Genomic DNA, 15,535 nt, shown 5'->3' on the forward strand with positions numbered 1-15,535 from the left:
TGAGCTGAAGCAAGAATAATAGTGGGGCGCTTCAGGGAATGATTAATAGGATGTATTCCCCCTGGTGAATCGACCCTTTAGATTGAGTAGTCTTCAGCTCAGCAAACAAGTAGGACCTGTTGGAACCATTTTCTGTCCGCTTGTTTATTCATGTATATGTATTACACAAGGACTGGTGCCCTCTAAAAATGTTTGGAGGCATTTTACCTTTTACATGGTGTTCATGTCTTGTATAGATGTTCATTATTTGTATTATGTTTCTTTTTATTTCTTGATTTCTATGTATTGAAGGTGACACAAGTGTTACACCTGAGTCGCTTTTAGGACATAATGAAAAGCTATGAAAACAATATAAATAATAAAAAATGATGTAAAGTAAACAGTGGGCACTTAGGATTTGTTGGCTAGGTGTTGCTAAAGTATGGCAGAATAACCTATCTGGTCACTTCTTTGTTTTGTAAGTTAGAGTGGTCCAGGCCAGATAGTGATAGGACCCAAGCCTTTTTTGTGTTGATTGCAAGCTCACTAGTTTCGTTTGATTTACAGGCCCTGGCACACTCAGTGCAATATACTAGGGACTAACAAGTAAATCAAATATGCTATCATGGAAACACCAATACAGAACACAATTTACACAGAGAGCATATGCACTTTAGCACTGATTACCAGGGGTAAAGTGCCCAGAGTCCTAAAACCAACACAAACAAGTCAGGAAAAAATAGGAGGAAGAAGCAAAACGTTTGGGAATTATCCTGCAAAAAGAGGCATTTCCAACACAGACGTAAACCACAAATTAGATTTTTGAAGCCTTGCAAAGCCACTTTGCTTGGTTCTGAGTGGCTTAAAAAATCTGGAGTAATGCAACGCAGCACAGCGAATCACAAATCGCTGAATATCATTACTCTGTGCATGGAAGGCATTCCATGGGAATAGTGTGAGTGTTCCCATGCAACTCCCATGGAGTTTGACGCACCCCCAGATTTACCAGAGCTTGTGAACCTGAGGATACATCAAAATCTTGCACCTCCTCAGGAGAGGTGTAACGAGGAAAAACATCTCTATTTCTCCTTGTTTCTTTCTCTTTCTATGTGTGCTGCAGATGCAGCGCCCATAGAGGAATATGCCTCGTAGGATGTTTTTTGTTCAGGAAAGTGTTCCTTCACTAAACCAATCCTGCATGCAACACAGCCCACTACACTATGGTACAAGGGTGCCTGCATTGGCGCTCCGCAGCCATTGTGCGCTAGCCCATTGGAAAGGACAGGAACCACATTCCTTCCCTTTCCCTGTCACGCAGTGGAGTGCAGCAGAGTGACCTGCTACGCTGAGTCATAATGCTCTTAAATTAGGCCCTTACTATTCCCAACTCTGCATGTATGTCCCTTAAAGATATATGTACCATGTAGGTACATATATGTGGAGTTAGGTGTAGAAAATCTAGACTTACGTGTCTATATTTTATATTCGACATACTATCCTCAATAATCTGTCTCATAGATATTGTTGAGTCGATATTCAGGACAGAGGCACACACTTTTCCAGAACTAATTATAATAAGATGTCTCTGGAAGCCTGCATAAGCTGGAGACAGGTTTCCAAACGTACAAAAGAAGCGTTGTGTGAATTAAAGTAGGATGTAAATCTGCACTTGTTGAGAATGTTGACGTAAACACGCAGGGTATAACGACCATGTAGGGCTAGTAGAAACAAGTGCAAGCCAGTAAAGAACGAATATCATATATGGAAATCATGGGTTTCTCTCACAAACACCTGAAAGTTAGCAAATTAGATGCTGTCGCATACATTTTTGCTCTACACAAAGTGTTTTACATCTTGGAATTTGAAGTCTGAATGAATGTAACCCATTGCCTCTTCTCCTTCACACATTTTCCCACAATGCACTTACTTGTTTATACTGCACACAGAGAGGAACAGATTGGAGAGTGACAAGTTTAACCGCAATACCTAGAATGCCATAGTGTGTAACTAATAACTGAAAGCCATAATTTTACATTTTGCGAAATCAAGTGAGTTTAGTCTAATCATAAAGATTTGCTGTAGTCAAACTACACAAAAATGCATTTCATGGTAAAATGAGTGGATCTAATCAATGTGCTACTCTTATTCAAAACTCAACTTTGGCAATAGACTCTCAAACAGGGAATAATTTGTGTGGGTATGACCAGATTCGGAAATAACTGAGTAGGTTAACTACATTTAGTACTGGCATGGCAGGTGGAAATGCAATGAGAAATTTCTGATTAAGCAAACGAGTTGCAATTTTTTTGTGCTATAACATTTTCCTATGGGATACAGTTTTCGTAATGCCTTATACTTAGTCACAATTAGCAGAATACTTAATGAACTTAAAACGATCGAAAAAGAATGTAGGTGTTCGAAACCATGGCGCATTAAAACCCTCGAGACAAATCGGTCTGCCACGAACATTTAATGCATCCTAATGAAATTCTCATGGGTGAATTTTCCAGGAAAGCAATCAAGAACAAGCTCGTGAACAGTGGTAGGAAAGTCCGAAACGCATGTTCGCATAATATTGTGTCACATTCACGCGTTTTCACCGGGAAATATCAATGTCAATGTAATATACATTTTGTAAATAATCCATAAAGTTGGACCTTGTATAAACATAGAAAAGAAGATATGAAAATGGTAAGAACGTAAGGAAGGATGAGTAAAAAAGAGAATAAATGAAACAAGGAAAATAAGGTTGAATTAAGTAAATAGAAGTGAGCAAATGAGTCAATGGGGGCATTGGAGGAAAGGGTAATGCCAGTAAAACCAGGTGAATGGGAAGAATGAGTGGAGGGATGAATGAAAGGAGGCTGGAAAAGTAAAAAGGAAGGAAGTAAAGTCGAAAGCAAGGAATGAAGGAGGTAGGTTGGAGAAGAGAAAGAGGAAACAAGTAGATTTGAAGCACTGAAGAGTGGGAGGTTGTGATGGAAGGGCAGGGTTATGAAAGGTCGGAATAGAAGAATTAACGGAATAGGGAAGTGATGAAAGAAGGAAGATGGAAGAGAGGAAATATGGAATAGAAGGGGAAAACAAAGACAGAAGGAAGGAAGGTATTGAGGAAGGGTTATAGAAAAACAAAAGGGAAACAGAGATCTTAAAACGTAAGAACAAAAATATCAATCGAGTGATGACTAACTCCGAATAACCAGAGGGATTCATTGTTGGCATCATGAATAGATGGCAATGCATTTTTGAAATTCTTCCATCTCCAGGAACCAGGCCTTAGTAAATTGCCATACTCTACATCATCATTAGTGTGATACTTAAAAAGAAGATAAAAAACAAATAATTGACAATGTACACGTATGAGGCCACAACATATATAAGAATATCTCTGAAGAAGTCAGCAACAGGAAAACATGATCTTCTTTTCACAAGATCTCCTAGTGTTTATGGCTCAGCTGGATTGTTGTTCCATCCCATCTGAGGATACAAGAGAGTCTGATAATTGGGATAGACCTACCTGCTCAAATACATTGCTAATTCTCCACAATCACATGACTGTAGTCTGAAATTGAGAGTAAGGCTAAGTTACCCAACTGATGCTTGTTTATTTGAAACAGAAAGAGGTGAATAGTAAAACCTGGGAAAATCCACAGCATGTCTCCATATGGTAATCTGTATTTTAGATAACACAGAAGGTCTATTGATGCCTGTTAATCATGACCACAATTCCAACCAAGTTGGATGTAAATATGTCTGGTGATGCAGAATGCTGACCAGAGACCTGCCACATGTAAGGGAATCAAGAGGCTGAACAACATGTCAATCTTTGTATTTAAAACAATGGCATGGAATATTGCTCACTTTAACAGGCATGTTTCTCTTGCATGTTTGGGTAAGGAAAGATTTTTTTAAAGAGTTGCATGAAACATGTGTTCAAGAAGCACCGAAATAAACTGTGTTTCAAATTTTGCTAGATAAGTATATAAAACTTGCAAATATTTAAAACGATGACCTAGTGGATGGCCAAATGGTGGCCTGTTCAAGCTTATAACCTATGAGATAAATGAAAAGAGCAGGTGGTAGAATATTCCTCAAATGTCCTACTATCAAAGGAGCTGAACTTAAGCCCTAAGCACCTAAGCAGAAGTTGTTCTTTATAAAAGTGTGTCTTCTGCCAAAACTCTTGCATTTTCAAGACAAGCTAAGGGACATCTTGGATGAATTATACACTATGGTTGAGTTCTTGCTAATTAACTACTGTGAATTAAGATTTGTAAGCTAGCATTCTTTGGGATAACCAAAAGCAGAGTACTCTTATACAGAGCGATCAGTGCTTTGGAAGCACCTTAGCCAGATTCAGAAGTCAGAAAGAGGGAGTTTGTGGCGGAAGTGAATCAAGATGGCCACTCCCTAGCGTTCCTCTGGAGCATCGAGGAAAGGTAATAAAGGGAATGACGACTATTCGGCACCTGGCAACTTATTAAATATACGAAAACGCATTGGAAGTTCCCGAGGGTGGCGAGGTAGGTTTTCAGAGTTTTTCCCTGTCTGATTACCTATTTAGGGCTTTTTCCTTGCCGCTCCCAGTTTGATCGTTACTCCGACCGCCATTTTGTGAGCTTCACAACTCTTTTTCTGTTTTTCTCACCTCATGAATGAGTTTGCATCTGATCAGCGTGTTTAAACAGTACAGAGGCTGAGGTAATTTAATATTTTCTTCGCTTTCCTGCTTCTTTCATGGATATTGCTGTTCTTTTGGCATTTTTTCGTAATATTTTTCTGACAGACTCACTTCAAGGAGCTCTGTCAAGAATATATTGGATGTCTCTTTTTGGCATGCTTTTGTTGTGATTCCTAACAACACTTAGTCACTAATCTCTCCTCGTCAGTAGTTGCGCATCAAATATATCTGTTGCTTTGGTGGCTATTTAAGGGAATGCATCGAGTATCCTGGTGGTGCTCGGGCCTGTACAAATATGGAGTCTGCGCACTCAACTAAATCTTTGGCCTCTATCAATTCCACTACCAACGGTCGCAAAGGCTCTGGAGGCAATGCTAATAAAAGGGTTAAAAATGATCCTTCCTCTCCTAACAAGTGACTGTTACCTCTGACATTAGAGGACATCATGGATGAGCTGAGGAATATATGACCCTTCATGGTAGACACTACTGCATCACTCCAAAGAATTGAGAATAAGTGGGTTCATATCAGTACAAGGTTCTCAGAGGTTGAACAAAGAATTAGTGATGCCCAGGATGTTGTTGCTAAGGTATATACCTTATCTACAGAAGTTACTCAATTCAAGAAGCTGACAGAAAATTTGGAAAATCGTAATCCGTGCCACACTTTACGAATTTATGGCATTCCAGAAGATTCTGAGGGCCCGACATAATTGAATTCTTGAAGACTCACATACCAAAAATAGTTGGCTTGCTGAAACCTGCGGATCTCAGTATTCAGAGGATTCACAGGATCAGCTCTCTCCACGCATCATCTTCAAACAAACTGCGGGGAAAAATTGTTTATTTTCTTCAATGTTCTGACTTAATGATGGTTCTCACTGCGGCCAAGCAATGTAAACAAATGTTATGGTCTGGCCCCCAAAAAAGATTTCAGTCAAGATGTCTCAAAGTCTACTGCTAATTGCAGGAAGGAGTTTTTGGTTCTTATACCAATGCTTCGTTCCATGAAAGGTCTTTATGGCTTTATTCAACCTTGTTTTTTGAAAGTCACATACAAAGTCAGGACAAACACATTTGATGATCCTGCAGAACTTAGGAAATGTATTTATGATTGTTAGAAATGGGGTTCCTGGTTGGCTAGGGTATGACCCTAGGCCAGGCAGAACCCACCACTCTAGTCAGGGTAAGGGAGATACACTCTGAAGATAACCTCTGCTCACCCTCTTGGTAGCTTGGCAGAGAAGTCAGGTCTATCCCAGAGGCAATGTGTAAAATGTTTGCGTCACACACTCACACACAGCAGTGACTCACTGGGCACACCACAAAAGAAACTCCAGGTAAGGTTATATTAAAATAGCCTTTGCATTATCCATAAAAACTCATTAGATCACAATCACATATATTGCACGGTGCCAGCCGGCACTGATCAGGACTTCACAGGGATTACATAAATCATTAGGCAAATGGGGTCACTGTCACAATCATCAGTTAGCACAACCCAGTAGCTACTGGTATGGACTGAACTTAGCATAGCACTACATAAACATATCATCCACAGAGCACCGTACTAACCACCTGTAGTGTGCACATGTTAGGAAAAGTATTAGATATAACCATCATCAGTAGTGCACTATAAAGCTCTTGTAGAGTGCACACATCATAACCTTATCATTACTGTGCATTGTGCACACCCCCATCACATTAATCACTGTACCCATGATGCATAACCTTGGTAATGTGACATCACCCACATGTACAAATCAGGGAATAACTGTAAGATATGGCACCTGAATCACCAGTCAGTAATTGGGCCTCTCCCCTCATAGGTTCATGGGCTACCTGCCCGCCTACCACAGAGAATGTGGTTAACGTTGCACTTGGGGGCCCAGTCCTGGCTCTCAATGCAATTCCCCTTCCAAGAGTAAGGGCTTTCAAAGTGTTTGTGTCCATCAGGCAGCTGGCCGTGATCCAGCAGTGCAGCTGCGGACACTGATCTTGCTCTCTCATAGCAGGAGCAAACAATAACGGCTCATGCAGTCAGGCCCACTGTCAGGGCAACCCCCCCTCGAAGGAGATCTTCCCTGGTCTCATTGATCTGGTGAACGCTGGCTGGGGCCTATTCCTCCTGACTTCCTGAACCGCGGCTGCCCACAACTATGCGATGCAGCCGCTCCAGCCTGGAAATTTCGAAGGCGGACGGCAGGGCACAGAGCAAATCCTCTGTCAGCTCCGCAGTCGTCGGCCCTGCCCACAACCAGGCTTCACCTCCGCCTGACTTATGGTGGCTCCTCGCATCTCAGCTGAAAACCACGGCACAAAATCTCCAGCGTGTCTGCAGTCTTCGGGCATCCTCATGGCACGAACACAATCTGTGCTCACTGTATGTGGAGGTTTGAGCCCCCTCCTTGGGCTGGAGAAATTGAAGGTGGGAGCACCCACCATGCGCTCCTCAGTGGGGCTCACCAGTGCTGGGTCTGGCAATCACCACTCACCAAGTGCTTTGTCGAGATCTGAGTGACCTCAGGATCTCAGTCCTCACCATGTTGGGTGAAGAATTAAAAGCGCTCAGTCTGTCTCCCTCATGGAGACAAATAAAGGGAACGTGCAGCACTCACAAGCACAGAGCAGTCCCCAGGAGCAGTGAACAGGCAGGCCAGCACGCAGGGCTCCTTAGCAGAGGGCAGTCCCTTCAGCCGTCCAGTAGGAAAGACCTTAGTCCCCAAAGGCAGTTCCTCCTGGCAAACTGCAGTCCATGAGTTATCTTCTACTGTTCCAGTTCAGATCCAAACGCATCTCAAAAACATGGGGTCACAGCCGTTACAAGTGCACAACACCCTCCATTCACAGTTTAAGCCTTGGCTCCAGACACAGCACAGGAGAGCAGAGCCATCATAGTGGAAGGCAGGCACAACCATATTTAGGTGCTGGTGCTACTACTCTCACCACTCCAAATGCAGACTAGGTCTATTCAGCCTAGCACTGAGTCACCCAGGCAAGTGCAGGACACACCTCAACCCTCCCCAGGGACTGGCTGGAGTGAATTCACATCCCCTCTCCCCTGCCAGTCAGAACCAGACAGTCCATACACATCAGGCAGGCACAAAGACACATAGCACACAGAAATGTCCACTTGTAAAAGTAGCATTTCTAAAATAGTAATAATAAATCTGCTTTCACTAATAAGCAGGATGTATCCCTACTATTCCAAACATACCAAACTTGATCACGCTACCTCTCTCATGTCAGGAATTACCACTGAAGCACATGTCAGTGAATCCCCAATGCAAATCTATAAGAGGGTAGCCTCACAGCAGTGAGACACCTAATAGGTTGTTTGTCACTAACAGGACATGCCCACGGTTAAGGCACATATCCTTCCTTTTCCATACACTGCACCCTGCCCATAAGGTTAGCAAGGGCCTACCTTAGGGGTGACTGATATGTAGTAAAAGGGGCAACCACTTTATGTGCCACATCACAACAGTAGTAAACTGTGTGCACAGGCCTTGCAGTGGCCTTGCAGTGGCAAAGGCCTGAGGCAGGTGTGAAAGGCTACTTTGGTGGGTGGCGCAATCAGTGCTGCAAGCCCACCAGTAACATTTAATTTACTGGCCCTGGGTATATGAAATACCACTGTACAGGGGACTGATGGGTAAAATAAATATGCCAAACAGGTGTAGACCAATCTTACCAAGTTTACCTTAGAGAGCACATGCACCTAAGCACCTTAGCACACTGATCAGCAGTGATAAAGTGGCCAGAGTCATAAAACCACCAACAGCAGGTCAGAAAAAATACATTAGGGAGGTAAAACGTTCTGGGATGACCCTGCAAAAAGGTCCAAGTCCAATAATGTGCATAAAGGAGAAGACATGGAACTAACTAAAGCTTAATTTTTTTTTTTTCTTTTTCGTAACCTAACAACTGATTTCTCTTTCTTTTTATTGCTGGACCACAAATTCCTCTTGTATCAATGATGGTGTATCTGTTCATTATTGTATACGTATCCAATGTCCACGTTTTGTCCTGATGTGCTGTTTTCCTATTCCATGGTAAGTGCTTATGGTGCCGTGTTGGTCAAGTTTTTCTATTTTTTCACAATGTCTTCCCATTTTTTGTTTTTGTAATCAATCTTTTCTTTATCTCGATGGTTCCATTTAAAGGCGGAATTTATTGTTCTCGTTCCCCCGTCTGTTTGACATTATCTGTTTTTGCTCTTTACTTGCATGGCTAAAGCTCTCTGGCTTTTTGTCATCTCTTTTGCATATGTTTGTCTGAGGAGTTTGTATTCTCCTCATACCTTTATCGCTTTTTCTCCATCTCTTATTCCACCTCCTTTCTTATCTCTCCTTTTTCTCTTTCTTCTTTGTTTTGCAGCATACGTTTCTATAAGAAATTCTGTTTTTCTATTACTTTCACATGGTTTTAGTTGGATGGGAGGATGCCTATGTCCTTTTAAACTAACCTCTACATTTTATTTTAAATTCTTTCTTACAATCTTTGCTACAATAACTTTTTGGTCTGTGGGTAATGTTGTTTAATTGGATCTCCACTACTTTTTCATAAAATCATTTTGGTTTGCTACATCTTATAGTCCCTACTGGTTTCTTATTTGATCTTTAATAGCACTGCATGTATCTCTTTGATGAGTGGTTTAAGAATTGTTTCTTGTAACATTAAAGCAATTTGTAACCCAGTCAAAAAACAAAGAGTGTTGTTTCATTTATTGAGGTTTAAATGTCAAGCAGCTTTATTACAAGAAACGCATCTTAAAGAACAGGACTTAAATTCCTTGCGTAAGCAATGGGTTGGGAATGTTATTTGCTCCCCAGCTGTTAATAATAAGAATGGTGTTGTAATATTATTTCATAAATCATTATGTATTCATTTGCTGAATGAGGCCAAAGATGACAATGATAGATGGCTTCTATTAGAGATTAAGATAAGAGATACTCAATTTTCTATCTGTAATGTTTATGGTCCTAATGGTGTAGATTTAGGGGCCCATTAGGATGTCCGGCGGATTGCCCCCACCAGTTGCCTTGCGGCCGGGGCGGAAAAGGAACAATATGGTGGCGGTGTCTATCAGACACCGCCAGCCATATTAGCATGGGCATTTTACAATGCCTTTCCGTGGCGGCAATGCAGCCACGGAAATGCATGCGGTCTTTACTCTGGGGGCCCCATGCGGGCCCCCAGAATGAAGGAGGGGTGGGGGCTGCACACGAGGGGTACCTGTGGTACCCCCCACATTTGCATAAACAAAACGGCAGGCACCGCGCGGTGCCTGCCGCTTTGTATATGCAAATGCTGAAATGCATTTCTAGCATTGTGGCGGGCGACAATGCTACAAATGCAGGATGTGCCCACCACTGTGGCGGGCACATCCTAATGCCACAGGACCACCGCCCTTATGGCGGGCGGTCCCAATCCCCGCTAGGATGATGGGCGGACAAAGCCGGCCCATCATCCTAATGGACCCCTTAGTATTTTGGAATGCATTCTCCGCTCTTCTTTCCACTCACACATCTGAAAATCTCATACTAGGTGGTGACTGTAATCAACTTACGGACCCCTTTTTAGATCGAAAATCTCAAAATAAGTTTATTCCAAACAAAATGCATAAGACCTTTCACAAAGCTATCACTAGAGGGCTGTTAGATGTTTGGAGAGTCTTTCACCTGGATGCTCTAGAGTTCTCTGTTTCTCCCCTCTGCACAGATCCCACTCGAGAATAGATTATATTGTTTTTATACAACTTACTCTACAATTTTGGACATACGCCAAGATGGGTTCAATACTTATTTCAGACCACACCCCAGTCATAGTAGGCCTGGATTACCCCACTCCTACGCCCACTTCACATAGATGGAGATTTATTAATATTCTTTTACAGGACAATCAATTTACAGTACATTTTACATCATTTGCACAGGATTATATAATAATAACCTCCCCTGAGACTCAAAGATGATTTTTGTCTGAGATGCATTTAAGGCAATGGCCAGGGGATTCACTATAGATTATGTTGTAAAAAAAAGAGGAAGAGATGTAAGGAGTCAACACTGCTTATTGATCAAATTAAATCCTTAGAACATGAATACTTTCTTCAAACCACACTGGCACTCTGTCTAAACTTGTTAGGGCAAAAATGCAATACAACAAACAGTCTTCGAACAACTCCTGTGAAAGTTTGCTTAAGTTTAATGCTAAGATGTATGGAGGTCAGAATAAGGCTGGCTAATTGTTTGTAAAGATAAGGGTACCGTGACTAATTTTCCTAAACCAGGGAGAGTAAATCATGTGTAAGAAAAACACATTTAGGAAGATAGAATATAATTCCTGGACCTAAACAACATACAAAATACAATACAATATAATATAGATGCAGCCTGTCAGATTGAACATAAACAACAGATGAATCTTTTGGCTTTTATTTTATTTTTAATGTTATTTATTAGTAGTTTATATTCTTTATATAGAGCACTGAGTGTATATATGGGAAACATGGCGCCCGCTAGTTGAGAAAAGGGTGTGGTGATGAACAGAGTGTCTGAATTAAGCAGACCACTCTTACCCAGTCCAAAGATCAGGGCTTGATCCATCACCGTTATTTAGCTCACTGCCCCATCCCAGCTCAGAGCCTGGCTATATGCAAATTAGTCTGTCCCTGGCCCAGTGCATCATGGGAACAGGGCAGACCAAACTACCAAGCCAATTCTTCACCAGAAAGGAGACAAGCTACCGGGGACCGGTTTCTGGCATTTCAGCCTCGTCGGCCCGGCGTGCTTGAATCCTGATGGAGCAGTGAGCAAGGGACTCATGTCTGAGTATACCCTGCCACACCTATAGTGGCCAAAAACGATTCAGAAAAGGGGGTGGTGATGAACAGAGTGTCTGAATTAAGCAGACCACTCTTACCCAGTCCAAAGATCAGGGCTAGATCCATCACCATTATTTAGCTCACTGCCCCATCCCAGCTCAGAGCCTGGCTATATGCAAATTAGTCTGTCCCTGGCCCAGTGCATCATGGGAACAGGGCAGACCAAACTACCAAGCCAATTCTTCACCAGAAAGGAGACAAGCTACCGGGGACCGGTTTCTGGCATTTCAGCCTCGTCGGCCCGGCTTGCTTGAATCCTGATGGAGCAGTGAGCAAGGGACTCATGTCTGAGTATACCCTGCCACACCTATAGTGGCCAAAAACGATTCAGAAAAGGGGGTGGTGATGAACAGAGTGTCTGAATTAAGCAGACAACTCTTACCCAGTCCAAAGATCAGGGCTTGATCCATCACCGTTATTTAGCTCACTGCTCCATCCCAGCTCAGAGCCTGGCTATATGCAAATTAGTCTGTCCCTGGCCCAGTGCATCATGGGAACAGGGCAGACCAAACTACCAAGCCAATTCTTCACCAGAAAGGAGACAAGCTACCGGGGACCGGTTTCTGGCATTTCAGCCTCGTCGGCCCGGCTTGCTTGAATCCTGATGGAGCAGTGAGCAAGGGACTCATGTCTGAGTATACCCTGCCACACCTATAGTGGCCAAAAACGATTCAGAAAAGGGGGTGGTGATGAACAGAGTGTCTGAATTAAGCAGACCACTCTTACCCAGTCCAAAGATCAGGGCTTGATCCATCACCGTTATTTAGCTCACTGCCCCATCCCAGCTCAGAGCCTGGCTATATGCAAATTAGTCTGTCCCTGGCCCAGTGCATCATGGGAACAGGGCAGACCAAACTACCAAGCCAATTCTTCACCAGAAAGGAGACAAGCTACCGGGGACCGGTTTCTGGCATTTCAGCCTCGTCGGCCCGGCGTGCTTGAATCCTGATGGAGCAGTGAGCAAGGGACTCATGTCTGAGTATACCCTGCCACACCTATAGTGGCCAAAAACGATTCAGAAAAGGGGGTGGTGATGAACAGAGTGTCTGAATTAAGCAGACCACTCTTACCCAGTCCAAAGATCAGGGCTTGATCCATCACCGTTATTTAGCTCACTGCCCCATCCCAGCTCAGAGCCTGGCTATATGCAAATTATTCTGTCCCTGGCCCAGTGCATCATGGGAACAGGGCAGACCAAACTACCAAGCCAATTCTTCACCAGAAAGGAGACAAGCTACCGGGGACCGGTTTCTGGCATTTCAGCCTCGTCGGCCCGGCTTGCTTGAATCCTGATGGAGCAGTGAGCAAGGGACTCATGTCTGAGTATACCCTGCCACACCTATAGTGGCCAAAAACGATTCAGAAAAGGGGGTGGTGATGAACAGAGTGTCTGAATTAAGCAGACCACTCTTACCCAGTCCAAAGATCAGGGCTTGATCCATCACCGTTATTTAGCTCACTGCCCATCCCAGCTCAGAGCCTGGCTATATGCAAATTAGTCTGTCCCTGGCCCAGTGCATCATGGGAACAGGGCAGACCAAACTACCAAGCCAATTCTTCACCAGAAAGGAGACAAGCTACCGGGGACCGGTTTCTGGCATTTCAGCCTCGTCGGCCCGGCTTGCTTGAATCCTGATGGAGCAGTGAGCAAGGGACTCATGTCTGAGTATACCCTGCCACACCTATAGTGGCCAAAAACGATTCAGAAAAGGGGGTGGTGATGAACAGAGTGTCTGAATTAAGCAGACCACTCTTACCCAGTCCAAGAATTAAGAATTGGCTTGGTAGTTTGGTTTGCCCTGTTCCCATCATGCACTGGGACAGGAACAGACTAATTTGCATATAGCCAAGTTCTGAGCTGGGATGGTGCAGTGAGCTAAAAAACGGTGATGGATCAAGCCCTGATCTTTGGACTGGGTAAGAGTGGTCTGCTTAATTCAGGCACTCTGTTCATCACCACCCCCTTTTCTGAATCATTTTGTCCACCAAAAGCGTGGAAGGGTATACTCAGATGTGAGTCCCTTGCTCATTGCACCATCAGGATTCAAGCAAGCCGGGCCGACGAGGCTGAAATGCCAGAAACCGGTCCCCGGTAGCTTGTTTCCTTCCCAGTATAAGAATTGGCTTGGTAGTTTGGTTTGCCCTGTTCCCATCATGCACTGGGACAGGAACAGACTAATTTGCATATAGCCAAGTTCTGAGCTGGGATGGTGCAGTGAGCTAAAAAACGGTGATGGATCAAGCCCTGATCTTTGGACTGGGTAAGAGTGGTCTGCTTAATTCAGGCACTCTGTTCATCACCACCCCCTTTTCTGAATCATTTTGTCCACCATAAGCGTGGAAGGGTATACTCAGATGTGAGTCCCTTGCTCATTGCACCATCAGGATTCAAGCAAGCCGGGCCGACGAGGCTGAAATGCCAGAAACCGGTCCCCGGTAGCTTGTTTCCTTCCCAGTATAAGAATTGGCTTGGTAGTTTGGTTTGCCCTGTTCCCATCATGCACTGGGACAGGAACAGACTAATTTGCATATAGCAAAGTTCTGAGCTGGGATGGTGCAGTGAGCTAAAAAACGGTGATGGATCAAGCCCTGATCTTTGGACTGGGTAAGAGTGGTCTGCTTAATTCAGGCACTCTGTTCATCACCACCCCCTTTTCTGAATCATTTTGTCCACCATAAGCGTGGAAGGGTATACTCAGATGTGAGTCCCTTGCTCATTGCACCATCAGGATTCAAGCAAGCCGGGCCGACGAGGCTGAAATGCCAGAAACCGGTCCCCGGTAGCTTGTTTCCTTCCCAGTATAAGAATTGGCTTGGTAGTTTGGTATGCCCTGTTCCCATCATGCACTGGGACAGGAACAGACTAATTTGCATATAGCCAAGTTCTGAGCTGGGATGGTGCAGTGAGCTAAAAAACGGTGATGGATCAAGCCCTGATCTTTGGACTGGGTAAGAGTGGTCTGCTTAATTCAGGCACTCTGTTCATCACCACCCCCTTTTCTGAATCATTTTGTCCACCATAAGCGTGGAAGGGTATACTCAGATGTGAGTCCCTTGCTCATTGCACCATCAGGATTCAAGCAAGCCGGGCCGACGAGGCTGGAATGCCAGAAACCGGTCCCCGGTAGCTTGTTTCCTTCCCAGTATAAGAATTGGTTTGGTAGTTTGGTTTGCCCTGTTCCCATCATGCACTGGGACAGGAACAGACTAATTTGCATATAGCCAAGTTCTGAGCTGGGATGGTGCAGTGAGCTAAAAAACGGTGATGGATCAAGCCCTGATCTTTGGACTGGGTAAGAGTGGTCTGCTTAATTCAGGCACTCTGTTCATCACCACCTCCTTTTCTGAATCATTTTGTCCACCATAAGCGTGGAAGGGTATACTCAGATGTGAGTCCCTTGCTCATTGCACCATCAGGATTCAAGCAAGCCGGGCCGACGAGGCTGAAATGCCAGAAACCGGTCCCCGGTAGCTTGTTTCCTTCCCAGTATAAGAATTGGCTTGGTAGTTTGGTTTGCCCTGTTCCCATCATGCACTGGGACAGGAACAGACTAATTTGCATATAGCCAAGTTCTGAGCTGGGATGTAGCAGTGAGCTAAAAAACGGTGATGGATCAAGCCCTGATCTTTGGACTGGGTAAGAGTGGTCTGCTTAATTCAGGCACTCTGTTCATCACCACCCCCTTTTCTGAATCGCTAGTTGAGCGGTAGCGCACGTCCCGAGGCAGCGCTCTCTCGCTCCCCAGTTTGGAGATAGCCACGAGTGCCGAGTGTCAAGGACAGAAGAACCGTTTGATTTTCCTTACCTGTCACGGCCTTTTGAGCGAGGAGTCTTTTCCGATGTGTTTCGGGACCCCCGCCATATCTCTTGGTGCCCTGCGTCTACTCCCCTTGCCACGCTGGTCTGGACCCGCCCTGGAGTTGTGAGGCGGTCGCAGAGCTGAACCCACGGTCTCCTCCGGGTGAATAGCGGCAGAGGCAGAACAAGCG

General features: G+C 44.2%; 1 protein-coding gene across 3 annotated transcripts in view; it reads right to left on the reverse strand.

Moving 5' to 3' along the window:
• LOC144818798 (phospholipid-transporting ATPase ABCA1-like) overlaps window positions 1-15,535 on the reverse strand; it is a 3,252,877-nt gene that overhangs the window by 2,988,178 nt on the left and 249,164 nt on the right. The gene's annotated exons all lie outside the window — the stretch shown is intronic.

Source organism: Lissotriton helveticus, chromosome 2_1 (genome assembly GCF_964261635.1).
Source record: "Lissotriton helveticus chromosome 2_1, aLisHel1.1, whole genome shotgun sequence".
NCBI classification, from domain to species: domain Eukaryota; kingdom Metazoa; phylum Chordata; class Amphibia; order Caudata; family Salamandridae; genus Lissotriton; species Lissotriton helveticus.